Here is a 25,878-nt window from a genome sequence, read left to right as displayed (position 1 = left end):
AAAGTAGAGTAGAGGAAAGAGAGTTACCTCAGAAGTGCCGAAGGACAGGTGGGAGGTAGGCTCACGCAGCAATAGCTCGGGTGGCACGTGCCTCTCGAAGCTCCGAAACTGGCGGAGTCCATCGGGGGGCAGAACATGGATCGCCGGCCGGTAGGTTGCCGGGTCGAATGGGCGCTCGCGCAAAGGTAGAAGCTCGACCCCGGGATCCATCTCGTGATCCGGGGGAGTCCCGCCGCGTGGAATGTCGTACGCCATGTCAGGAATGATGAGAAAATAGCCGGAGGAAGGAAAACCGGGCTAGAATACGAAGAGTCAACCGAAAAGTCAACTCCCGAGAAGGTCGAAAATGGCCGGGAAGGCTGGAATGTGAAAAGGCACGAAAATCAAGAGGAAAGCAAGGGGAACAAACCCCGAAAAGGTGGGAACGCCAAACGAGGCACCGAAACAAAGTTTTGTTCGGATGAAAATGTCCGAAACGTGAAGGAAGTCGCGAATCCGACGATGAAACGGGCGTAGAACGCGAAGAAACGGGCGAAAAAGGAAGGGAAAACGCTCTAGAGGGAGAGAGTAAGAGTTTTCAGCGCAAGGGAAAGTGAGAAAATAGGGTTTGAAACCCTATTTTAAAACACCCGAAGTGAAATGTCGAATCTGCCCTGACTCAGCAACTTTTTGCCGGTCGGCAATGTTTTGTGCCGGCCGGCAGTATATTGTGCCGATGGAGTTACTTTTCAGCCGGTGGACAGCCGGTGGCCTCCCCTCCCGGCCGGTGGTGTTCCCACAACCTTGTTTAGGCTATATGAGAAGTTTCTGGTCTTCATAGCTCAAGAAAGTGCAAGAAAGTGCATCTCCGACGCTCAACCGGCCTCTGTTGTGACCTCGGGTCGTGTCTTCTGTGCGTGGCACTCGAATTCGTGCAAGGTGTATCCTTTTTGTATCCTTTTAAATTCAGAAGTTGCCCCACGTGCATCGCAAAACCATCGCACTGTTTTGTGCATTGCATTCAATCGCGCTGTTTAGCGCATCGCACTGTCTTGTGCATTTCAAATCAATCGCGCTGTTTTGCGCATCGCACTGTCTTGTGCTATTCAAAAACCATCGCACTGTTTTGTGCATTGCATTCAATCGCGCTGTTTAGCGCATCGCACTGTTTTGTGCACTTCAAATCAATCGCACTGTTTTGTGCATTTCAAAATCACTCGCGCTGTTTAGCGCATCGCACTGTTTTGTGCATTGCATTCAATCGCGCTGTTTAGCGCATCGCACTGTTTTGTGCATTTCAAAATCACTCGCGCTATTTTGCGCACCGCATCGCACTATTTTGTGCACCTTACTTGCATCTTGCATGCATCCTCTCGCGCTATCTTGCGCACCTCACTCGTACTTGTTAGTACATTGCATTGTTTTGAATACAAACCGGCTTCGCGTAGCGTATGAGTCCAATTTTCAAAATTTTGCATTCCGTGCGGCATGCGTGTCACACTCGTATCATTTTTTTTTGCATCTTATGAGGCATGCGTGTCTCATTTGTTTCATTTTGCATTCCGTGTGGCATGCGTGTCACACTCGTATCATTTGTTTCATTTTGCATTCCGTGTGGCATGCGTGTCACACTCGTATCATTTTTGCATCTTATGAGGCACGCGTGTCTCATTTTGTTTCATTTTGCATTCCGTGTGGCATGCGTGTCACACTTGTATCATTTCTGCATCTTATGAGGCACGCGTGTCCCGTCTGTTTCATTTTGCATTCCGTGTGGCATACGTGTCACACTTGCATCATTTTGCATTAGCATTAGCATGCGTGCCTCATTCTTGCATTGTCATGCATATTGAGCGGTCTGGCGAGACCTTAAACACGCGCGCTGGTCTGGCGAGACCTTAAACACGCGCGGTCTAGGAGAACTTAAATCCTTGGAAGGTGCAAAACCTTCGGCACATTGATGTGGGCAGTTCATTTGCATTATCATGCATATTACTAACAACATTGTACCTGTTAAGTTTGTTTTCTTTTTAGGCACAATATTGTATGTACGGTTCATTTGAGGCTGGAGCAACCAGACGAACTGCGCAGGTATCCCCGGTCTAGGAGACCCTAAATCCTCTAAAGGTGCAATTCCTTTGGTGTTTGTCGTGCCCAAATGACTTTAGGTGGTCTGGTAAAGCCACTTGCCTATGTTTGCGGTGAGTTCCTAGAAGACCAACTGGAACGGTGGAAACTAGAGTTCGAACGGCTTATGCCTAGAACACAAAGGTTCGGGAGTTTCGAGACTAAAGTCTGGTTTAAATACCCAGGGGTGTATCCTCGGCTTGAAATCTGTATGGAAGCCCCATAGATTGAGGCAGCATGTCGGCGCCTCAGTTCTGGTTCCTGAACCAACCTAGTATATCGCCCTGTTGGTAAAATAGGGAAAGTTGCAATCATAGCCATTGCATCATAGTGCATTGTCATGCATTTCCATTGTAGCTTGCATGCATCCATTGCATTTTGCCCAGTAGATCGCATCATACTGCATTGTCATGCATTTTGTAAATATCCATCCATATCCATTGCATATTTGTAAATATTGCATTGAAGTTTGCATGAATTCTTTGCATCACCTTCCATCTATGGCTCGCGCCTTTCCAGGTTGAGCTTGGTTTGGTATGTGCCCATACTTCTCGTGTCAAAGCATAGTTCAGTGGACCGTTCTATGTTAGCTGCGGCTTGTATGCGTACATGCCTTTCCTAGGCAAGATTTGGTTTGGCCCGCAGGCCATATCCATTGTATCCATTGTATCCATATCCATTGTATTTTAGATCGCGTGCATTCATTGCATCACCTTCCATCTATGGCTTGCGCCTTTCCATGTTGAGCTTGGTCTGGTATGTGCCCATACTTCTCGTGTCGAAGCATAGTTCAGTGGACCGTTCTATATTAGACGTGGCTTGTATGCGTACATGCCTTTCCTAGGCAAGATTTGGTTTGGCGCGCGTGCCATATCCATTGCCATCTCCCCTGCATATCTATATATATATTATATTGTAGTGTAATTTTTGCATCCGGCATTAGGGTCATTGTCCTTTCTCCAGCGGGTTGTTTCCCCACTTATGTCAATCCCCCCCAATACTCGTTCTTGTGTCTGTCTACAATGCTCATAGTTCAGTTGACCGTTCTATGGTAGACAGACTTGTTACCTCCATCAATCTATTTGACATAGGTGTGGTCTCAAACCACTCGTGATTGGATCGTGATTCGATTGCTTTGCATATAGTTTGCATTGTTTCAATTACATTGCATTTTCATTTGCATTGTTTATACATTGTTTTGTATATATTGCATATCATTTTGCATCCATTCTTGCATTATCATGCACGCTGCTAACAATATTGTACTTGTTAAGTTTGTTTTCTTTTCAGGCACGATATTGTATGTACGGTTCATTTGAGGCTGGTGCAACCAGACGAGCCGCACAGGTATTGTATCCTCCGAGTGAGACGTATTGAGAATTGCATAATTCTCTTACATCCTTTCTGCATTGTAGTGTAGTTCGGTGTACGCCAGCTTAAAACTGTCGCATGTTTGCTTCATTACAGCTTTCTTTGCATGATCATAAGTTATGTCCGGCTCTGTGCATTGTCTTGCATTTTGCCCCTGCCTTCGGGCGCATATCTTGTTTGTCTTGCATGTTTGTCTGAGTCTTCGGCCTTGTCAAAAATGGGTCGTCTCTGGGCTTTGACATTCACTCCCGTCATTGTTATGACTTTCGAGTTCTGTCAAAGAGGGGCAACTGTAGACACCCCATTTTTGACCGTCCTCAAGACTTGGACATCACCGTTTGAACACTCGGTGATTACCCATGTTTGTGTTCGTTTGGAGTTCCCGGAGGTCTCGGCTCGCGCGCCTTGCCTCAGGATCTCCGAACTCAACCGTTTAGTGTCTGGTTTCACACCGAACACTTGTGTTTTGCCTTGGAGGGGCAGGGAATGCCTTGTGAGGCATCCCCACACATCACCGGCAGTGGCTAGAGGTCACCGGCTGGTTTTCACTGCCATCGGCACTATTTGTTGCCGGTCGGCACTTTTTGTTGCAGGTCGGCACTATTGATTGCCGGTCAGCACTCTTTTTTGCCAAAATGGCATTTTTGGCCGGCCGACTACTGTGCATCTGCTTTTGCAGATATTTTAATACAGCTGTCTTGCTTTTTGCTCCCCTCCATACACGTGTATGGAGGGATCTCCCTCTTATGAAGCTTGTCTTGTAAGCTTTACAAGACAAGAAGTTCTATAAAGAGAGGGGCTCTCTCTTGTTGCAAGGGTTAGAGACTTTAGACATTTTAGAGAGAGAGAAGACAGAGGAGAGCTCTGGTTTTAGGGTTAGGGTTTGATACATATCCTATCTCTCTTTCCTTCTCTTTAGTATTCTAGGTGTTTTAGTCCATACTATTGCACATAAACACCTAGTGTTTCACTTTCCTTTGGTTACTGAGGTTCTAAGGGACTGATTTTGGTGTTTTGGTGTTGGATTCAAGCCAAGGAGGGCCATTGGAGTATCATTGTTGAAGAGGTCTTCAAGGGTGAGAATCTTACCCCTTTTTACCCCATTTTTGCATCTTGTTTTTACCTATCTTTGAACTATTTTTGTGCTTAGTGTATAACATAAAAAAGTTATGTTTTTAGACCCTTTTGATTTTTTATTTAGGGTGTTTTGTGGTTTGAGGGTGCTTGACCCCTCTTAGGCCTTGAGAGGCCCCATTTTGTGCTATTTTGTGCAAGTTTCGAGACTTTGGTGTTTGGGCCTCTTCACCACTGAAATCTTGAGGGATTTTAGTGGTGAAGATGGTGCCTTGAAGTCTCTAAAAGGAGAGGGCCACCCCCTCTCCTTGTTGTCCTTGAAATGGACCATTTTTGGCCTCTTGAGGGAGCACCATGCTAGATTGTGTATTGACCATGCCTTGGCTGTTTTTTGTGCCTATTATATCATAATATGCCTCTGTTTATTGTTGGTTTTGGTACACCATGCATGCTTAGCATACCTACCATGTAATGACATGTTATTGCCTCAATGTGCCTTAGGTTGTTAGCCCTTGTTGGAGCATGTTTTAGGCTTAGTCTTGTGAAGGTTTTGTGTATATTTTGCCATGTTTTAGGTCTGTCCATGGTTGTTTGGGTCGGATTTGACATGCATCATATAGCCCCTTTGCATTCCGGCTTGTTGGCCTTAAGCATGTGAATGTATAGCATGACATTTTTGTATTGATTTGGTGATTTGGAACCATCTACTATGTCATTTCAGTCCCTTTTGCATGCCTATATGTTTACCTTGGACGCATCTTTAATACTTTGGAAGCTTGTGTAGTATGCTCCATGTTTTGGCACTTGTGCATGCCTTTGAATTTGAGCCATTTAGATGCCATCTAAGTGGTCTTTTGGGCTTTATTTTATGTGCTAAAATTTTGTTTTTAGTCATTTAGTTCATGCCATGTTTGGTCTTGCTAAGTGTAGTTCAATACTCCATTGGTTTACTTTGAGTACTTGGACCATTTGCATGCTAATGTTTAGCTTATCTTGTTGCTTGGTTTGACATCATCCTAACATGATTTACAATGCTTACCTTGCATGCTACATGTCCATGTTTGCCTCTTTCAATTGTGTTTGAGAGTTGCCTCATTTGTGCCTAAGTGTTGGCCCTTTAACATGTGCATGCGTGTATGTGCATTTGGTCCCTTATTTTGGTCATTTTGGCCACTGTTTTGGGCCTTATTAGAGCTGCCCAAATCATGTTTTAGACCACCTTCTCATTGGTTGGTATTGCCTCATGTTTGTTTGCATGCTTGCATAAGTGTCTTGCCATGCCATGTCGCATCCTTAGCTTGTATGCCTAGGTTGCATTGCATCTTGCATGCATGCCTTGTTCCTTGACTTGATGATAGGAATTGGGCCTTGATTTGTTTGTTTGGTTTGCATTTCATTTGACATGAAAGTTGCACACTTGGTCACTTGGGCCATCATGCATGGAAATGCGTGATTGGTGGTCCGGGAACCGAGAAGTATGTCCCTTTGAGTCATTACCATGATAAGAGACATGACTGGTGCATATATGCCTTGAATTGTGCTGCCATGCTTTGCCTTGCCCTCTGTTGCTGTCAATTGCAGATTCTGCAGGAACACTCTGCCGACCGGCAATTTTTAATGCCGACCGGCAATCATTTCCTTGCCGATGGATTCATTTTGTGCCGGTGGCCACATACTACTGCCGGTGGCAATCCCATTCAGCCGGTGGTATTCCCCAATGTCCAAGGAAGAAGTCCTGAGGTTTTGGCAGCCTCCAGAGGAGTAAAAGAAGGAAAACAGAGGCAGCCTATGCATGGTGGTGTATTTTCGAGCAGACCCGAGCACGCGTTGCATCTGGCCCTCCTCCCGAGGTGGTTTACTGCTTTTCCTAGTTTAATTAATTTATTAATTAATTAGGCAATTTGTAATATTTAATTAGCTCGCGTAGTTAATTAATTTGTATTATTTATTTGGTCCCTCCGAGCGAGGGTAAATCCGTAATAAGTGTGGGTGAGTGTGTGTATGTCTCCCAATCCCCACTTCTTTCTTCTCTTTTATTTACCTACTTTGATGGTAGATTAGGGCACGTTTAAATAAGTATGCCTTATGCAATGCATGCGTGCATTCATGCATTTGTATTGCATGCATTAGGCTCGGTACATCACGGTAACTGCATTTGTACTTCAATTCCAAATTGAATACGTGCATCAATTGGTTGCATCTCACATGCCATGTTTAGGTTAGCCGAGCCTATCTAATTGCATCCTGTATGTGCTGCATTAGCCAATTCAACATGAACTAGGACACGCATGTTTGCTAACTAGTTTATTGTTTTGGCACGGAGTACATTGTAAGTATTTATGCTTTAGCATACCGCATGCGTGTGAGTGTTGCCATGACAGTATGCTTGCCATGCGGCTAAATGCTTATGTGATAAATTGTTTGAATGCCTGTGGGTGAAGGTTAGATTGTTTGAGTTGGAGAAACTCATTGAAATCTGTATTTTAGCCTACTTGCGAGTAACAAATTCCAAAGTGTTTTCTAAAACAAACGGATATGCAATGCTTATTTCCAAATTAGGCAATCTAGTCTATACTTGTTTGCTGCGCGCATAACATAGTAATTCTAGGCTAATAACCGGAATAAGAACACATAACGTTTTTAAAATCGGATATCATGGTCAGTAGAGGCTGGTCTTCGGACCGGGCGAAAGGGGGTGCTCATAGCTGACCTTCCCCGATCGTACCCAAGCTCCCGAGCCGAGACAACTCCGGTGATGACGGACATGTGGCCTTCGGCACCGAGTCAGGGTTTCCTAAATTTCCCCATTAAAAAATATTTAGGTGGCGACTCTGTATCTGGCAAAGCAGTCCATGTTTGGCACTTCTTTTCAAAAATCTGTTTCTCAAAACGATTTGCCAGATTTGGACTCTTTGGTTCAAGATTAAGAACCGTGACTACTAATCGAGTCCGAGCTGTAGCGAGGGCCCCACGCGGGGCGCGTCTACAATGCTGGTTTACTCTTTCCGCCATGATCGGGTTCATTTGACTCGCCGACTGCGCTTGGAAGCCTTAGCTTTTTTCAACTTGTTCTCGGCTTTCTCTGCGTGATGTTCCAAGCTTCAAATGCGGCCATCTTTCTGCTCTATCTCTCTTCGCGCTACATGAAGACACATATCGATTTCATAAGAGGTGTATAGTCCCTTTACCGCTCCATGGATGCCCTCCCGAAAAACATTGTAATTTGGCTGACTAACCATTGATTGTTTGACTTCGGGTTTTTAAATTTGTCAAGCAAACTCAACTGCCACATTTTGATAGCGGGTAATTGAATCCTCTTCAGTCATCGGTTTATTCCCAATGAAAACCGAAAAACTCAACAGGCGTGGTGGCCTGCTGGTTTCATTTCACGAATGGGGGGACCTCTCTCGCTACTGTCTCTCTTTCCTGGGTGACTTCTCTACCCCGTCCCCTCTTGGAGACCTACTGTGACGAGGGGGGGAATGACGCCTCTCACGCTCCTCCAACGTCCTGTTTCCCGTTCGCGTAGGTTCGCCAGCTGCTCAATTCATCTCTAAGTCTAGTTCAGCTAGTGTTCTGCCTTTTTCTCCGTTGTTGAAGAATATTCTTCTTGACATCCAAACTCCCTCAGTTCGACACAACAGTTTTTTCCCTCTCGCAGTCTGTTGAATTTGAGCAACATATATTTATCGACAGCACAGAACCCACGTGTGCCTATCTTCCACCCCGTTTATTAATTGTAGGTACAACGTTCCCCAAGTGATTGCTGCAATGCATTGCCCTGACAAGTTACTGTGCCCTACCTAATTCATGAACTATGTATATTTGGCTGTTCAGTTCATTAATCAGCTGGGGCAGGGGAAGATTCATTAATCTACCCTACTTGCAATGCATTGCGCCGACAAGTTACTGTGCCCTACCCAATACTTGGTGGTTTAGTTCATTAATCAGCTGGGGCCAGGGTAGATTCATTAATCTACTCAGCCTACTTGCAATGCATTGTGTTGACAAGTTACTGTGCCCCACCCAATCCGCGAACAACATATACTAGGCGATTTTGTTCATTAATTAGTAGGGGCAAGGGTAGATTCATTAATCTACTCGGCCTACTTGTAATGCATTGTGTCGACAAGTTACTGTGCCCCACCCAATCCATGAACTGCATATATTCGGCGGTTCAGTTCATTAATCAGCTGGGGCAAGGGTAGATTCATTAATCTAGTTGGCATACTTATAATGCATTGCGCCGACAAGTTACTGTGCCTCACCTAATCCATGAACAACATATATTCGGCGATTCTGTTCATTAATCAGCTGGGGCAGGGACAGATTCATTAATCTATTCAGCCTCTATTTATAAATATAGACAAACTACAATGCCCTATTTGATCGACAAATTTTATTCAATGTGACGTATGTTTTATTCGGCTCTTCAATGACGTTCAAATTGGCATAAGACATATGATTATTCGGCTTTGGAACGACTTGTCCAAATGGGGCAAGGGCAAATACACCATTATACTCAGCCTATGATGTTATAGCCGAATCACAATATATCACCCCACTTGGCCAGTCGAGTTCGGCATTGAGCCGTATATTTAATTCGACAAATTATGTTATAGTCGAATTATGCTGTATCTTACATTGTCTTGGCCATTAATTTTATTGCCAAATTACGTTACATCACCCTACTTAGCTATTCATTAGCACATGCAAAAGACAGACAAAAAGGCTATTTTCATTAATAAATTGAGTACAAACAGTCATCATTTTACACATGAAAATTGCCCTATATTTGACTTTTCAACAAAATAAATAAGCAAAAATCTTCAAAAACCTACATAAAGAAAATACCAAATAAAAAACAAAATTACATTAACACTACTCATTCTTCAGGATCAGACTCTAGTGGCTCAACCTCTAGCTGCTCGTATGGAATTGGCTGCTCCAATGTCACATTAGCGGCAACCCGGGCTTTGAGCAAGCCGTGTTTGAAGCCCCGATTTCAAACTTGGGTACTTCCTCCACGTATTTTTCCAAGGCCACATTTTCTCAGGCTTCGAATGCCTTGGAGATCTCGGAGTCAGTGATTTCTTTTGCCTTCTTTGATTCCTCCAAATCGGCTTCTAGTTTGGCAATCACATCCTTGGCCAACTTGAGCGCATCATCACTCACGTTCGCCTTTTCTTAGGCGGCCAGCCTGAGTTGATTAAAGCATTTGGCCTTCTCTTCCTCGGCACTGGCCCTCGCTCGCTCTTCCGCCGCTTTTCTCGCCTTGAATTCGACTGTAAAAGAGGCCACCGCCAATTCGGCTATGCCTTTTTCAGTTTTGATTTCGGCTTTAAGCAAGCCGTTTTGCTCGATAACGTCATAGTGACGGCGACCGATTTCTATGATCTTGCTCGCTGTCTGAAACAAAAAATTAATAAGATGGCCGGGATAAAAAGAAACTAAATATTTTTTTTAAGTTACATACCAATATAGCCGATTTAGTGGCTAGTGCTATCGACACCACATCTGGCTCTGCATGGAACACTGCCTTGTCACTCGGCAGAGAAATTGACGAGGCCACGCTCAGGGCCACATTGACATCCTTCAAAGCCGACGCATCAGAAGCAACCGACACATTCCTTATTCTAGGTTGTATGATAAACGGCGCAGCCAAGTCCTACGACTCTTCTATGCATGGTTGTTTATCAATTAAGTTTTCAGAAGAGTCGGCCTCGTACCCGGTGGGGCGTTTCTCTCCCCTCTGTTCGGCCACTTGGTCATCCGATTGTTCAATGACAACTTGCTCCGTTTCGCCATAACAATTTGCTCTGTTTCAGCCATAACAATTTGCTTCATTTCCTCAATAGGAGCAGGCAGACAAGATTCAGCCCCAACAGGAGCAGGTGGTGGGGGTTCAGATCTGGCGACTTCGGCCTCTTTCGGGCTGCCATCTTCTTGGCATTTTTTCTTCTAGCCAACTGTGTGAGCGACTCCCTAGCCATGTTCTTAGGATCTATGTTGAGAAGGTCTCCTAAGTCGGTGAAAATATCGTCTTCTAATGATGTGTCAACTCAGCCAGAAGTGGATGGAAGGTTGAAACCGACTTCCTCAAAGGCCAAATTAAGAGTCACACCAACCTCCTCCCCTAGACTCTTAGATCCGTCCAAGTTGGGCTGATTCAGCTATTCAGCGACTTGCTCGACGACCTACTCTGAATCCGAAACTTCAAGACCAATCTCCCTAAGGTTCTTGAAATTTGGGAAAATGAGTGTCGTAAGCTACTGTTCGCCTTTTGAAATCGGAATGTGATCCGCAGCCGAAAAAGTAGCGTATGTTGGTTCATATCGCAATAGGACGTGGGTGGCCCTCCCTTGCTTTTGGAGGTTTGGACGAACGAAGAATTGGGGAGCAGTTTTGATTTGCCCAAGCACAGCGTCATCGGCCGAGATAAGTACTTTTTTCAAATCGTTACCTGCACAAACAAAACGGTTAGTATATGGAATCTAAGCCAAATAAACGTATAACAAATGCATAAAGAAATAGGACTATACAGCCACTTGGTTCGCCTTTTTATCTAGGCACAAGGTCGAGGCGATCTTCGCCTTCGCTGAATTCCCAGTTGCCTCGGACAACGACCATGACGTTGTCAACACGCTTACTAGAGCTGGCAAGCATAGTCACCAGATGGTGATCAGTGTCCTTGGCCTTGAGAAACTAGCATCCTTGCCAACCAAATGATTTCACCAAGGCGTAACAATGCCGAAGAGTGAGGATTCCTAGATTAATCCTAAGTTAGCGATTTAATTCTACTATTCCCATTATGATTCGGTAAAAGTTTACATTAGGTTGTGAAGGGAGTAGACCCCAGTAACGAAGGACGGCCCTAAAAAATGGATGATGGACGAAACGGACTCCACCCTCAGTGATTGACAAGAGAGGAAAGATGATCGTACCCGCATTAGTCCTCTCCATGTCGACTACGCTATCTGCCACAAGTGACAGATGGAAATCATCTGGAATGGAAAAATGGCGTCGAAAACTGGAAACATGATCTGCAGAAAGAAGAGCTTTCAAATGCTTTGCCATCCGAATCAGAATAAAAAATACGCTAAACTAAAAACAAACAAGAAAATAGGAGTTGGAGTAAGGAAGAAATGCAAAGAAGAGAAGAAATTATAGGTTGGAGAGAGAAGGACAACGGGGAGTAGATAGAAGTTGCAAAGGTCGCGAAGTGAAAGAGAGATGCTGAGAGGCAACCAAAGAGCTTTGTATGTTCAAAACATATTAGAAGGAACAACGTAGTTTCATATCGCATTAAATGAACAACGCGTACGAAGGGGCAGGAAATTGTAATAATTTCTAAACCGTGGTCATTCTGACGCTTCGGCATTGGAAGGAGTGCAAGCGTCGTATTCTTGACTTTCCATATATTAAAACCAAACATGATGACTGATTGGCGTTAGTCAAATGTTTGGGGGGAAATTGTGGGGGCTGTCTAATCATATATTAAGGAAGGTCAAGACATTTGCAGATATCAGGCCAAAGGCGATTCGGTTATAACCTAAGGGCTCTTGAGGCCGAATACAAATCGGCCATATGAAGAGTTGAATGGGAACCAGCATGCAACTGGAAGGCCGAGTAAGCAATCAAGTGTGAGATTAAGAGTGCGCCCGATCCTTGGGCCCAGAGGGTAATATAAAAGGAAGAACGTCAACCAAAGAAAGGTATGTGAGAATAGATAAAATAACTTGAGATAGAAGTAAACGAGCGAGAATACTAACTTGTTCGTCAAAGTGTTCATCCCTTTTTTAGGTATCGATCAGAGGATCAAAGACATTTGGCTGGATCGTGGAGTATTTCCAAACCACTTCTCCACAAGAAATAATCCAAATATGTTTTTGTTGTTTTTATTTTTGTTTTTGTTTCCAGGGATTCACGGCAAGCGGGTTCATGTACATTGTGTAGACACCCTATTTTTGACCGTCCTCAAGACTTGGACGTCATCGTTTGAACACTCGACGATCACCTGTGTTTGTGTTCATCTTGAGTTCTCAGAGGTTTCGGCTACGCGCCTTGCCTCAAGACCTCTCGACTTGTTTGTTTGTGTTTGGTTTTGCACCAAACACTTATTGTTTTGCTTCTGAGGGTGGGAAATAGCTTGTTGGCCATCCCCACACCTCACTGGCCATGGCCTGAGGCCACCGCCCCTGTTTTCTTGCTACCGGCCAAAAGTGTTGGCCGGTCGGCAATGTTTTTAGTCAGCCGGCCATTGTTTTGATCAATCGGCCACTTTTCCTGGCCGAGACCTTTTCTTGAGGGAGCTTGACCCTTTTGAACTTTTGTTTTAGCTTCTTGAGAAAGGTTGAACCTTTTGAACCCTTGTTTTAGCTTCTTGAGGAAGCTTGAACCTTTTTTAACTTCTCCAAGAAGCTTGACCCTTTTGCTACAAGCTTCCAAGAGAAGCTTGAACCTTTCTTAGCTTCTTGAGGAAGCTTGACCCCTTTGCTCTAGCTTCCTCAAGAACCTTCACCCTTTTTGCTTTAGCTTCTAAGAGAAGCTTGGCCCCTTTGCTCCAAGCTTCTATGAGAAGCTTGGACCTTTGTTCCTCTATAAAAGAGGGACTCTCCTTCCATTTCAAGGGTTGAAAAATCTGATATATAAAATATATATCACTCTCTCTCTATATCTCACCCTCTCTCTACATTTGTGTGGGTTAGAGTGTTCCAAAGTGAGTTTTTTGTTCTTGTTCTTGCACTAGAACACCTAGGAGTACACTACTCTTTGGTTACTACGGTGTTAAGGAGTTGTTTGAGGGGTTTTGAGCTGGTTTTGATCCAAAGAGGCTGCTGGTTTGGTGTTCTTGGAAGTGGTCTTCAAGGGTAACTCCTTTTCCCTCTTTTATTCCCCGTTTTTGTACACATTTTTAGCCTATCTTGCATGCTGATTTAAGCTTAGCTATAAACTAAAAAAACGTTTTGTATTTGCATGCTTTTGAAGTTTGTTTAAGATCACTTTTGTGTTTGGGGTTTTTATCCCCTCTTAGGCCTTGTTTGGACTCATTTTTGTGCCTTTTTTGTGAGCTTCGGGACCACCTTGTATTGGCCTTCTCACCACTGAAATCCCTCTTTCAGTGTTGGGGATGGTGTTTTGAAGTCCTAAGAAGGAGAGGGCCATCCCCTCTCCTTATTGTTTTGTTTACTTGCATTTTTGGCCATACAAAGGAGCTCATATTTGCATGCATCCCAAGCTTGGTTCAGGCCATTTTTGTTGAGTTTTAGGACCTATATAACCTCTGTCTAGAGGTGCTTTTGTCATATTTAATGTTCATCTTGCATGTGTAGAACAACCCCTTGCATGGCCTTCCAAAGGAGCACCTCGTTCTAACATGTGTTAGTTCTATTTCAATGGGTATTTGGTGTTACTTAGGCATGCTTTACCTCTGTTTTAGGTTGGTTTGTTGACCCCTTGCATGCACCATACACTTGCCTTGCATTCCTCTATTTTGCCTAGAGAGGCATCTTGCATTTGGACCACCATGCTTGCATGTTTTGACTTAGCTTTGTGAAGTTTTTAGTCATGTTTTAACATGTTTAAGTTCTGTTTGGTGTCAATTTGGTCATGCTTGCCATACTTTGTATAGCTTCTTTGCATTCTAGCTTGTTAGCTTCGAGTGTGTGAGCCATTATCATGCTTCATTTAGGCTATTTCAGTGATTTGGAATCACTTCCCATGCCATTTCAGTCCATGTTCCAGGGTCACACACTTGCATTTATCATCCATTCCATGTTTGGGATAGTTTGTGTGTTATGCCTTAAGAATAGACCATTGCATGCGCCTCCATGATTTGGTCTTTGGAAGACCTTCTCATTGGGTTTTGGGGGCTTATTTTGATGTATTTTAACTCTGATTTTATTTGCCTAAATCATGCCATGTTTGGTTGTAAGAGGTGTAGTGCATTTCCCCTTTTAGGCCTTGTATGCGTCTTGTTTTGTACTTGCCTTTGTAGCATGTTTTACCCTCATTCCATGCATGTTCTAGCCTTGTTTTGGCCTCCCTTGGGACTTTTTTGGATCACCTTAGCCCTTTGGGGCTTGGTCGACATGGCCATGGTTCAAGTCCCGTGGCTTGCTTTGAGCTTTAAGTCCATTAACATGCTTTGCTTGTCTTGATTAGTTAATTTGGCATCATCTTTCATGTAACTTCAGAGCTTAGTATGCTTGCCATTTGTCCATAATAGTCTCTTTTAAATGTGTTTAAAAGTTGCTTCTTTTATGCCTTAGATGATAGGCCTTTGTGCATGCATGCTTGTATATATGTTTCCATGCTTTTGTTGCATCCCATTGGCCACTGATTTTGGCATGCTTGAGAGCTACCCATGTTAGTGTAAGTCCATCTCACCATGTTGTCGCATGCTTGTTTCATTTCGCATGTTGTTGCATGCTATACACATCCACATGTTTAGGTTGTATGCCTATATGCACATTGCATGTTCACATGCTCATGTTGCTTGTTTAGCTTGCATGTTTAAGTTGCATATCATTGCATGCATCTCTAGCCTCTTGAATCAATTATGATAGGGGTTAGAGGCCTCTTATTTGTTTTATGTGCATTTCATTCGATATTAAATGCATACTTGACTCTTTGGCCATCATGCATTGAAATGCGCGATTGATGGTCTGAGGGTCGAGTACCATATTCCCTTGAGTCTTAAACATGATAGAGAGGGTGGTTGTGCATACATTGTCTTGTAAATTCTTTGCCATGCACTGTCTGTCCTCTGCTGCAGCAAAACCAGTATTCTGCAACAACATATGGCCGGTCGACTACATTAAGTACCGACCGACTACCAAACTCCAGCCGGTGATCCAACTTTTGGTCGATGGACATTTTTATATGGTCGGTGGACTTGTATTCTGGCCGGTGACATTCCACAGTGCTAAGGAAGTATTTCAGAGGCATCCCAAGGATTCTCACATCCCTCAGAGGTGCAGAACAACACAAACAGAGGCAACAGTGGCATGGCAACGGGTTTCCGGGCGAAGCCAATCCGAGCATCCGTGCATCCCTCTTCCCGAGGCCTTTTACTGCTTTCCATAGCTTAGTTAATTTGTTTAATTAGTTAAGTGTTATGTAATATTTAATTATCTAGGGTAGTTAATTATTTATTCGGTTTGTATTATTTGTTCGGACGCTCCGAGCGAGGGCAATGTTGTAATAAGTGTGCGTGCGTGTGTGTATGTCTTCCAACCCCACGTCTTTCTCCCTTTTATTTACCACATTTCGATGGTTTGATTAGGGCATGTTTCAATTAGCATACTTATGCTCGCATGTTTGCATCCATTCATTCGTCTTGCATGCACCGGGCTCGGCGCATCATACTAACGGCATTGTATTTCAATTCCAAGTTGAATACATGTATCGATTGTTGCATCTCATATGCCATTCTTAGATTAGCCGAGCCTATCTTAGTTGCATTTTGCATGTGTTGCATTAGCCATCTTAACATGAACTAGGATCATGCATTGATTACTAACTAGTTTCTATTTTGGCTCGGAGTACTCGGTGAGTGTTTATGCTTTAGCATCCTTGCATGTGTGTGAATGACTGCCATGATAGCATGCTTACCATGAGGCTATTTGCTTATGTGATATAACTGCCTGAATGCCTGTGGGTGAAGGTTGGATTTCTTGAATTAGGATAATTCATTGAAATCCATGTTTTAAGCCTACTTGCGAGTAGCAAACTTTAAACCATTTCCAAACAAACAGATATGCGATGCTTTGTTCCAAATTAGGCAATTTAGTCTATACTTGTTTCGCTGTGCGCATCACGTAGTAAAGATTAGCTATTTAACTGGAATAAGAATGCATGTGTTTTCAAAAACAAGATATCATGTTTAGTAGTGGCCGATCTTTGATCGGGCTAGTGGGGGTGCTCATAGCTGACCTTCCCCAATCGTACCCAAGTTCCCGAGCCGAGGCAACTTTGGTGATGACGGACACTTGGCCTTAGGCAACGAGTCAGGGTTTCCTAAATTCCCCCAAAATAAATATTTAGGTGGCGACTCTGTATCTGGCAAAGCAGTCCATGTTTGACACTTCTTTCTAAAAAAAATCTGTTTTCCAAAAAACGATTTGCCGGATTTGGTCTCTTTGATGATTCATCGGTCTTGCATTGCACTCTACGAGATTAGATACAGGACCGTGACATTGAGTCCGAACTGTAGTAAGCCCAATGAACAAAATGGGATTTCCCTCCCGGGACGTTCGGGGACGTCTACACATTGCAGTTGCCAAAGTGCTGGCAGAAATGAACAATGGCAGCTGCTTTGCAATAAAAAGTACTATACTCCAATTAACCTCACTGATATCTGGAATTGTCATCACACTTTTTATATCCCTTGTTGAATGAATATAAAGCACCTTCTAATATGTGTTTAGTAGTTTTTAAGATCAATATAATCCAAGTTATATAACATTACTCATTTGTAAATCAAGATCACAATGATGAAAACTCTATTTTTAAATCGAGAAACCACAATATGCCACATCACTTTATACAAAAAAAATTTGTACAACTTTTTTTTTCTGCATATCTCCACCACTCAAAACTATTAATGCATGGTGAATAAGTGATGTATCATGCATGCAACCTATATGATAAAAGAAAAAGACATATTGTTAACACAAATGCTCTGTTTCTCCCAGTTGAAGTGGCTGGCCGACCATACAAAACACCTAAATCTGCTTAAACCAGGTAAATTTAGAGTCACAAACTCTACTCCATTTTTATATTTTGACAGTAATTAAGATAGAATAATACACCAATAATTTCTTCACAAACAGTAGTTATATATTATAGACAAACGCTCACAAACAATTATATTACATAACAAGCACACTTAGCTAGCAATTTCTAGCACAATCAAACACTCCATCTCTAATTGGTACATTTTCTCTAATAACACCTTTGAAAACACCATTTCGGTTTGATTCAGAACAAGGGAGGGAAGCCATAGCAAGACAATCTTCACCCTGAAACATGTTACTAGTTTTACATTTTCAGCCAAAGGATATACAAGTACTACCAAAAATAATGAAATTTCACTTGAGAAAATTAAAATTCACTGTGAAGTTGCATTCCTCATTAATCTTCTTGTGTGAAATCTTAAAAGAAAAAAGAAGTTCAAAAAAGAAAAAGAAAAAGAACATGAGAAAAAATAGAAACATCATAATAGACATAACATTATAGGATGTTTCAATGCAGTAGCTCATGGGTTAGTCCAAAGTTTTCCACTAGTTAGATCAAGATCTTTGGGAAGTTGTTACGCATGCGAAATACCTAATCAGGATGAGTGAGACACGAAAATAGAAAGGAACAAAATAGGAATTATAAATTATACATACACACAAGAACATAAGATTGAAAGTGGTTCATCCCAAAATTAGACATACTTCCACAGTCATTGCGGTTGTGCAATGATTAGGGAAAATACAACAAATATATAGAGAACTATGTATTCATAGTTGGATCTACTGTCGAGTGGTAAATAGTCAATACTTAGCAAATCAACACTTCTCAACAAAGATTGGGTAACAAGCCAAGGATTAACATCCCCTCCCATTCTTTCTCGGTTTTTCACAAGGTTGAGCTCTTAAACTCCCATTTGGTAACGTTTATGTTTTAATCTTTTGTTTATGTTTTACAAATATTTTGAAATTAGGAAACAAAAACTTGTTTTGTGTCTCATTTTTTGTTTCCAAAAAATGGAAATAATTTTGAAATTTTACTAAATTATACGAGAAAAAAAGAAAGAAAGAAGGTTTTGTTCTTAATACAAATAGCCAACAAAAAATTGATAAAGGGGTATTCTCATTTTTTATTGAATATTATATTTTAGCAGATGCATTAGAAGAAGAGATTTAGTAAGTTATTCAAACATCAACTTCGTTTGAGCACAATTATCACAGCCCTATGCTCACTTGATATACTCAAATCAATATATTCATCATAGGAGGAAACTTACTAATTAGTTTTGAAGATGGTAGGTCATGACCTGTCAATTTGCATTGTGTGTACACTTAGGCAAGGCCAGCTAAACTCGTGAAATTGGTACCCAAGCTCTTCTGTGGCTAAGCTCAGTAGGTTTTTTTTCTAGTGGGCCATGCCATGCCAGAGCCAAACATTTTAGGCCCAAGCCTTGACGAGCTAGCGAGGTGTTTAACCCTAACAATCTTTTAAAAACAAAAAAAACATTTTTCCTATTTTTTGCTTGTCGGTCGAGCCAATAGGCTGATTGATTACCTCTTAAGGGCTAACTAGTCAGTCTACAACACCTAGACCTAGACCTAGACCTAGACCTAGTCCCAAGCCAAGCCCTTTTCGAGCTTTGCCAACCTACCCAAGAATATGGACTTGGCCGGGTCACAGGTCAAAAGATGACCCGATGGTACATTTCAATAGCATCTTAAAAACACAAACTTCTATTTTTTCTTATATGTTCTTTTAACATGTATCAAAACATACTTATTATGAATAAAACGAATATAGGTAAAACCAAAACAGTGCAATTCAAATTGCAATTGCATCTTGCTAAGTAAAGAAGCTGTTAGACACAAAGAAGTGGTAGGAGTAACATCTTTAGCTCTAGTTATATCATTGTAAGAGAATTAAGAGGCAAAGGAGGAGGTAAAATAGCAATAGTAAGACTGATACCAGGTGGAGAGAAAGAAAAAGGAACAAAGGAAGAAGTAGGAGAGGAGACAGGACATGATCGTTAGCAAGAGAAGGACTAGGATTAGGAGAAATAGAAACATGACTAGGGGAAGAAACAATCTACTCCCTCCTTCAAATTAAAACTTAATAATGTGTGGCATTTCCACAAATTTCATCTATTTTTCTTTATGTTCATCAACTCACATCTAATAATGCTTTCACCATTACATTTGTTGATAAATCATTTGTAATTTAGGACAAACACAGCAACCAAGTTCTATGTAGAGGTCATCAATAGAATGGTCTCTATCAGTTTCCCTTCCTCTCATTTTGATCACTGTTCAAAGGTTTTTTCTAGTATTAGTTCTCCGACTACTACTTGCCATAAGAGACTAGTGCATCATTCTTCTTCAAATGTTTTTCATCATATAGTTAAAACTTGTGGTTTTTCCATTTCTCATAGAGACTGTTCTTCTTTTTGCAGTCATTGTTTTGTCTCAAAGAGTCACAACCATCCTTTTGTATTGACTAATACTAATTCCAATGTTCCTCTTACTTTAATTCACTCTGATACCATGAAGAAAATAGAGAGAGAGAGAGAGAGAGAGAGAGAGAACAAAATGATATTTTCTATTATTTCAATATGAACTCAACTACACATAGAAGTCTTTGATCAATGTATACATGAAAACAAAACAAAGTATCTCTAGATTAGTTATAGATTCTAACTAAGTTTGTTACAGAGGAGAGGATTGTGTACTGCTATCCTACATCCTTATGATTGTTTTATAGGTGTGATATAGTTGTCATTGCAGCTCTGTCTTCAATAGCCTTAGTTGTGGTTATGGTTCCTGAGGTGATAGTATCTAGGAGCCAGGTGTGGAGACATAATTTTCGACATGTCCATGTGGCAGGACCTTGGTGTAGCTCGACTTTTTGTGCCCTATTTCAGAAGATGAGAAGCCCTACCGTTCGGACTCCACTTGTGGTTCTGGATCTAATTTCACAAGTGCAATGTGAAACAATGAAAACACAAAAAGTGTCCAAATCTGGCAGTTCTTTTTGGAAAATCGATGTTTGAATCAAATGCCAAAAGTGGATTGCTTTGCCAAATTTCAGAGTCGCCATCTAAATATTTTTGAGAAATTTAGGAAACCCGAGACTCGTGCCAAAGGCCATTAGTCCGTCATTACCAAAGTGTCTTAGCTCAGGAACTTAGGTACGAGAGGGGAAGGTTATGAATTAAGCACCCCACTCGCCTGATCAAAGATCAGCCTCTACTAATCATGATGTGATTCTTCTTTACATTAGATGCTCTTATTCCATTTGTTAGGCTAACCTTACTATGTGATGCACACAAATATAGACTAATTTGCAATAATTGGAATATTTGATTTCATGTTTTGTTTTGAAAATGGTTAATTTGCCACTTGAAAAAGTGGGCTTAAAATAGACATTAGTCAAATTATCCCAATTCAAGCAACTAGCCTTCATCCACAGGCATTCAAATATTTATATCATTTAAGCAATTAGCCTCATGGAAGTATGCTTTGACAAGGTAACACAAACACTCGATGCAAAATGATAAGTGAAAAAATTAGAAAAATATGCATGTTCCTAACTTTATGCGATATGACAAATGCAACGCACATAGTATGTATTTTCATAGGCTCGACTATGAGCATGGCATATTATTCCTTTTCAAGACATGCGATAAAGCACATATTTAGTTAATGATTTTGAGCATTGATATCGAGTTAGCGTGATGAGCAAAACCTTAGATGCATGCAAGACAATGAATGCAAATCATGAGAATGCTAATGAAACGTGATGTCTTATACTAACCATCATAAGCAAGTAAGTAAAAGGGAGAAAGACGTGTGGTTGAAAGACATACAACTTATTACAACATTGCCCTTGCACAAGAGGGTCCAAATCAAAGTCCAACAAAGTCTAAATTAAACTAATTATTACAAAACCAAACCAAATGAATAAAATAGGCTATGCTACTTAACTAGCTAATTAGGTTATCTATGCTATTACAACGGATAACCAAGATAATTACAACAAGGGTAACTGAGATAAATACAATAGCTCTCTAAGCTAAGAAACTACAACAATTACAAAAGGATAATAATAATTATTTACAACAAGAAATAATTAATGAGGCTAATTACAACAAACAATATTAAATTAAATTAATTGCAATTAAATCATAATATGGGCGAGGATATGCAAGGGTGGCATTCATGCATACACACAATGTTCAAGAACAACTCTGTTTACCCCTGACTTGCTCTGTTTCATCTTAGCCATTGTCCTCTATTTTATGCAAAAATACACTGCTGACCAAACATTGAGGGCCGGCTGGGCCTCAATTAAGCCCGGCCAAGCCTACAGAAGGCCGGTCGTGCCTTAATTTTGAGCAAAACTCTGTTTTGTGTTCTGGTATGAAAACAGTGCAGACAGAGTTATTCAAGCTCTGCTTGTCCCTTCCTTCCTTCTCTATCACGGAAAAGCCTTGAGAGAACGTTAGGATTGCTTCCAAAACCATCAATTAGCAAATTGATTGCTTGATGATTCCGGATGCAATTTTGGACAAAAATCAATGAATGAAATGAACGTGACCACTCTTCCCTCCTTTTCATGGAATGAACTCAAAAAAGGGAAGTAAAGACACTTCAAGAATCATCAAAACACCATGAATTAGTGCATGATCATTCTTGACTTGATTAACTTGGCATAACGTCTAGCCAAGCGTAAGCAAGATGACTCATTTTCTTTTAGTCATTTCCATTCTTTAGTCTATTTGTCCAAAGTAATGTTTAAGTCCTCTAAAAGGAGAAAAGTGTCAAATGATAAGTAATTCTCAACATGAAAGATAGGCTACACCGTTGACAATGAATCTCCGTAGAGATTAAGCCATTAAGCGTGATTCTCTAGTTCATGTGTTGAATAGCCATCAACAGATTGAAATAACTCTCAAATGCAAGAAAGGAGTGACAAGTTGATTTTTAAAATGAGATCATTCTTTTGAAATTTAGATAAAGAAGGACTAAGAACAACATAATACAAGTTATGTACAGAGACAACAGCTACAAGAAATGAACTAATCAAAGCTTGAATCAATTAAATAGAGTAGGACAGCCCCAAAACAATCTATAATAAGCCAAAAAAAGTGGCTGAAATGCAAGAAAAAGAGCTCAAAAACTAAACTAAATGTAAAGGTAATGAAGGTATGTAAGCAAAAAAAAAGGAGAGGTGGCCAACCCCTCCAATTTCAAGACTTCAAATCGTGTTTTTGGCCTGAGTTCAACTCTGAAAATCAGTTCAAAAAACAAAGAAAAAGAGTGTAAAAGAAACAAGGGTTGAGCTACAAAAATAGGTGCAAGTAAGGGTGTTAACCTTACCACCTTTGATAGCTTACTCAAGCCCAAGCTCCAACTCCTAGAGTGGATACAAAACAGTCTAAGAATAAAAGAAAAAGATAGAAAGTAAACAAAAGCAAGAACAAAGGTTGCAAGCTTATACCTCTCAAAATGGAGTAAGCTTTGGTTGATGATCAAACTCACTCTCGACACACTCTCAACCTTGAATTATGCTTCTCAAGGGTCAACCAAGGCTCTAAGGTGATGAATCAAGGTTGTGTATGGTGGATGTAGTGATACAAGAAAGATAGGCTAACTCAAAGGTAGCTTGCAATGGAAGAAGGTGGAAGCAAGTGGAAGAAGGGGGCTCTCTCTATGTGTATAGGCTCTTTTTTAATTGTGTAACCCCCAAAACAGAGGTATATGGTCGTATTTATAGAATTTGAACCAAAAAGTGATAAATATCTTCAAAAATGAACAGTTGGCGGCCTCCTGGCCAGAACAGTGTTTATCGTTATTAAAGCCTGGCCGACCCTCAATAGCCATGGCTGGCCCTCACTGAGGCACGACCGAGCCTCAATGAACTCCCCTATTTTTTCTGTTTCAACTTCAAGACAGGGTGGCACAAGGTGTAAAAGTGAATTTCTTGGGTAAGATCAGTGGGAATATGGAATGTTTGGGGTTGTTTCGAAGCTTAAATAATGCTCCTTCATTGAGACCTTGAATCACGCATAATACCACTTTCATCATCGAGTGTACCGAGTAAAGCGCTCGAGCCTTGCGAGTGGTAAAAAATGGGGTTTCTACAGTTGTCCCTCTTTGACAGAGCTCAAAGTCATAAAGTGACGTGAGTGAATGTTAAAGCCCAGAGACGACCCATTTCACAAGGTCGCAAAGCTCAGTCAAGAAATCAAGACATAAATGCAAAAATTGAACTCAGGGGCAAAATGCAACAACGAAATACAACACATAACTTATGATCATGCAATGATAAAAATGCGATGAAACAGCGCAATCCATGCAATGAAACATAACATAGATGAAACGACAACAAAACGCTACCTTCTAACAAGAATGCAATGATCGAAGGAAAACACAAATCAAAACAAGATAAACCTCGTCGTGTTTCACATGGAAAGAAATGAATAAACAACAAGTCTCGCGTGAGAAGGGCGATGAAAGCACAAACCAACCTGCGTCCCACGTAGAAAGGATGTAAGAAAATGCAGAACTAACTACGCCTCGGGTAGAAAGGGGGAAGGGTGGTGTAAACAAACAGGCGCACCTGCCTATTTTTAACTGAAGAGAACAATCCTAACGTGCCGTACGCAAAAGGAGGAGAGGTGGTGTGAACATCGGGTGCACCCGAATGTTTTTAATTGATTTGCAATCATAACGTGTCACACATGTGAGAAGAAAAGGTGGTGTGAACACCGAGCGCACCTGAATGTTTTTAAACCCTAACGCGTCACACGCGAGAGGAGGAAAGGTGGTGTGAACACCAAGCACCCGAATGTTTTTAACTGATTTTCAATGCTAACGCGTCACACGCGAGAGGAGGAAAGGTGGTGTGAACACTGGGCGCACTCGAATGTTTTTAACTAATGGTACAATCCTAATGCGTCACACGCGAGAAGAGGAAAGGTGGTGTGAACACCGGGTGCACCTGAATGTTTTTAACCAATTTGCAATTCTAACGTGTCACACACGAGAGGAGGAAATGCTTGAATTGATAAAGAACAAGCAAATCACATAGGTAGGAGTCAAAAACAACAAAGCGAAAACCAATATGCCAATGTGTCAAAATAATGGGCTCAACGCACCGTGTTTCAATCCGTTTGTAAAATGAATGATGATTTTACTGTGGCACGAATGATTTTATCTGGAACTCTTCTGAATGAACCGTACATACAATATTGTTTGTTATAGAACATGAAGAACTATGATTTTAAACAAAGTAAACTTTAAACAAATTAAAAGTTTTGAACAAATGAGTTTAGACAAGTAAGCTTTTAACTAAATCAAGAATCACGCAAATGCATTCACACAATAAAACCTTTCTTTTCTTTTCCTTTCACTTTCCTTATATTTATTTTTCCCTATTTTTTTTTTCGATTCACTTTTATTTTTGGTTTTTCTTTTTCTCACTTTCTCTTCTTCTCTTCATGAACTTTTATTTTTGGTTTTCTTCTTTTTTTCTTTTTTCTTTTTTGTTTTTTTGTTTTTTGTTTTCTCATATTTTCAACTCCATAAAACAAGAAATCGATAACAAAAGGATGGAAAAGAAAGAAAGAACAAAAACTATACTGTGTTGTCATTGAGGGTCGGCCGAGCATTGCAACAGCCGGCTGGGCCTCGACAGCGGCAAGGGTAGTTTCGGCCTTTCCTCACGGCTTATATTTTTAAAACAAATCCAAACCCTACTCCTTCACACCTTCTTGCCCGAAATCATTTCTTCCTTCTCTCTAGCTTTCTTCTCTCTCTAGATTTCCTCTTTTCCTTTTGTTTCCCAACAAATCTCACCACTTTTCCTTCGAAACCTTTCCTCTCCTCTACATTTTAAACTGATTAGATTTTGATTCGGTCAAGTTTTTGGGTTTCTCATTGTTTTTTCTTTGTTTCTCACAAGTTTTCTTGGCTTTGGGTATTGACTCTCGTGTTTTCACTTTTCTCCTTTTATTTTCTCTCTCCCAGGGTTTAGCCCCTTGCATTTTTCTTGTTTTCTCTCCACTTCCTCCACTTTCTCCATGGCTAGCGGTGAAATTCCCATTTTGGACCACGCCATTGGCATCGGGGCCGCCTTAGGCGCGGATATGGAGGCTAAGGATGCCCCTACATTGCTTTCCCTCAGTGACAGGCCATTCGATGCGGCCACCAATCAGCCACGCACACATACTCCACTCCTAGGTGGTATTTTGAGATTCGAGGGCTTCATCCCCTAGATGGACGAGGACGTCTTGCTATGAGAGCCCACGGAGCACTTGTTCGCCGATGCCTCCACGATAAGTAATTTTCCTTTGTTTTGGTACATTGTTGACGTTCACAAGTAAACCACTAGTTAAATGCCATGTATTTCCCATTGACAGGTGGTAGCTAGGAGGATTAGTGGCTACGGATCCTTATCCGGCCCCCGGTGTTGATACGAGAGACAGCCTGCAGAGGTTCACGCATTGGTTAATGCTGCCGGCTTCGGGCCCTTCTGATCAGGGCTCATACAGATGAGGGCCGAGTCATTTTTGTACGGGGCCCTAGC

Source organism: Camellia sinensis, chromosome 11 (assembly GCF_055761805.1).
Source record: "Camellia sinensis isolate YWXY chromosome 11, ASM5576180v1, whole genome shotgun sequence".
NCBI lineage: Eukaryota > Viridiplantae > Streptophyta > Magnoliopsida > Ericales > Theaceae > Camellia > Camellia sinensis.
This window is presented reverse-complemented; position numbering follows the sequence as displayed.